Genomic DNA, 3,033 nt, shown 5'->3' with positions numbered 1-3,033 from the left:
ATTAGTACCATGAAAAACATGTCTTTTATGTCTAGCACAGCCATCCACTCGTGAGCAGAAGCCTGCAGTGTGGAAGTTAAGTTTGCAATGTTGGGAACAGCCGCTGCTAGGGGTCCCGTATTAGAATTTAACCTTCGATAATCAACAGTTAATCTCCAGTTCCCATCTGGCTTTTTTACTGGCCAGACAGGGGAATTAAAAGGAGAATGTGTTCTGTATATGATATTTCTTTGTTCTAAGTTTGTGATTACCGCATCTATTCCCTTTTTGGCTGCTAGAGGTATGGGATATTGTTTGACATTAGTTACAGCAGACACAGGTAATATTGGAGCCATTTTTAGAAGTTTTATTTTTCTATTTTTTCCAAAAAGGTTACTGCGTGAGGTTTCTGCAGAACCAAAAGACCAGATAGTACCGTCTTGTAATTGCCACTTTTTTCCTTGAAGGATATCATATCCTAAAATGCTCTCTTCATGATCAGCAATAGCAAAAATATGGGCTGTCATTCTTTTTTCTCCAGGTAACCACAACCGGATTTTTGCTAAGTGAGCTGTGGTACTGTCTCCATTAAAACCAGTTAGAAGTATCTGTTTCCTCTTTTTAAAACTTAAGTTTAGTTTTTCAGCGTCTGCTAAAGAGATTAAGGAGATTTGGGCTCCAGTATCAATAAGGAATTTCAGAGGCTGCCTCTTGGGCCCTACGGGTAAATACACATGCGGGCTAGATTCTTTAGGTGTGTCTGAGCGCTGGCTCGGCTGCCCTGACGGTCCAGCGCTTGTCAGTTTTTTTGAGGTGCAAATGGGTTGGGTGTAGGTGCAGTTTCTGCTTCTTGTGTGTTGTTTGAATTGCTAAGTGGTGGTGATTTCATCTGTTCTGTGAATTGGATCAAGCTTGCAATGGAGCTATTTGGCTTCCCTCTGATTAAATCTTTTGGAATACCCAGGGAGAGGGCTTTTCTCCATAACTCGTTTCTTTTTCCTTTATTAGAGTCTGATTGATAATAATTCCTTTTCTCGGAGGGGTTATGTTTTACTACTTTCACCCGCCGTTCAGGAATTCTTTTGGGTTCGATTACTGACTCTAAATTCCACCCAATTTCTTTTGCATGGGAGGTTACATGGTGTGAGAGATCTGCCCATGTAGGTATAGGTCTCTGCGGTGCGTGTGGGTTTTGTCTGTTGAATGTTATATTGTTTTTGATTTCATCTCGTTTTTGTACCAAGTGATTTTTTATGTCTGATGGGGCTCCCCGTATTAAGGGGAGCATCCTTTCAGGATCTACCTCCGCAGAGATTGGGATGTTTCTACCCCCTCTTTCATGAATCGCTTGGATACAAGCAGCTTTAGCAATTGCAACTGTAACCTCGTCTGGAGTATGAATAGGGAGTACAGTTGGTTCTCCCCTGTCCATTTGGTTTGTTCCTCCTGCCCAGTAAGCCACTCTGCTAGTGATGGAGTGTGGCTCGTCAGGAGGTTGTGGTCCAAGGTGTAAAAATACTCCTGGACCCCAGAATCCATAGCTCTCTGAGCCATCTAATAATACATTATCTCCTCCTGTGAGGCAAACTCTCCATAAATATTCTGTTTCACTTTCCCCCGCCTTTCTTGAATATTTTTCTTTAATGTTTGTCATTTGTAAGGCATCATACGGGGTTGTTTTGGTGGTAGTTTGCTGGCCTCGCCTTCGCGGGCCCTGAGATATCTCAGTTTTTATTATGGGTTTCATTTTAAATTCTGGAATTTCTTCCTCCTCAGACGGTGGAAGTTCCGTGTTTTCATCTGACTCTAAGTCAAAGGTGTCATTATAATTTTCATCAGAGCTTTCCCAGATGTCACCATCCCAATTTTCAGGAGATGTTATTAATTTTTTAATTTTTCTGACATCCATAGATTTGGGAACATGCAATAATGTTAATTCCAATTTTTCCTCCACCATTTTTGCATGTTTTTTAGATTCTTTTAGCCCCTGTTTTGCCTGGTTATATTGGCCTTGCAGGGATAATTGTGCCAATTTTAATCTTTGTATTTCATTCATCAATTTTTCATTTTCTTTTATTATTTGTTCTCTCCATCTCCAAGCAGAGTTTAAACATAGGGCAAGTACATGACAAATAATGCCCTTTCCTTTGGTATCTTTTAATGAACCCCGTTTTTCATCTAATTTTTCCTTTATGTTTCCCCACTGAAACCAGTTTTCTGTGGGCCAGGGGTCATCAGTATCAATGTGAACATTGTGCCTCCGTAAATATTGTGTAAGTTCCTTACTCTCAGTTCTCAAATCGTTAGCCATCTATCCTGCCGACTACGCCAAAAAATGTCACGAGTGGAAACAGAGGGTATATGGATTTTACCAGTTGCCTAGGCCTATGACAACTAGTGACCAAACCTATTCAGAGTGACCAGCACCCCAAAACCCAGTCTCACTCGTAAGTTCTTATAAAGACAGCCGATTTATGTCTAATGTAAAATAGATTATGGTTTATTAGACACAGGTGAGAACGGAACAAAGAACTAGACAAATTTTACTACACAACACATGAAAAGCTATTCATAGCTAAAACAAACATATATATATGTGTGCCCAAAATAGGGAGATTAAAACAATACAGCGCTAAAAATGAAAAGGTACCTATTAATATTATTGTAGCTAGCAAAGAGGAATACAATTCAGGAAACTGAATGCTTCTTACCAAATCCAATTCTTTGGAGCTGGGGATGCACCAGATCCACTCTCAATCCCACGGGAAGTAACCGCACAGCTCGCGTCCAAGCTGGGGGAGAAACTTTTCTCACGCTCCAGTATCCATGTACAAAAGCTTCTGATTTTACTGAGTTTTGCGTGGTGTTTTATAGGGAAAAGAGTGTGTATTTTGCGGTCACTTGAAAATTACTCACAGTCTCTCAGTGTCTCGCTCTGAGTTCCAGACGCCAGCATTGATAGTCAGGATTAAGCCATTGACTTAATCTGAGCCATCGATCTCGGCTAGCAATCAGGGAGAGAGAGAAGGGGGGGGGGGGTGTCTGTCCTGCCCC

Source organism: Lichenostomus cassidix, unplaced genomic scaffold (assembly GCF_008360975.1).
Source record: "Lichenostomus cassidix isolate B80296 unplaced genomic scaffold, HeHo_3.0 HiC_scaffold_43, whole genome shotgun sequence".
NCBI classification, from domain to species: domain Eukaryota; kingdom Metazoa; phylum Chordata; class Aves; order Passeriformes; family Meliphagidae; genus Lichenostomus; species Lichenostomus cassidix.
Note: the sequence above shows the minus strand (reverse complement) of the source record.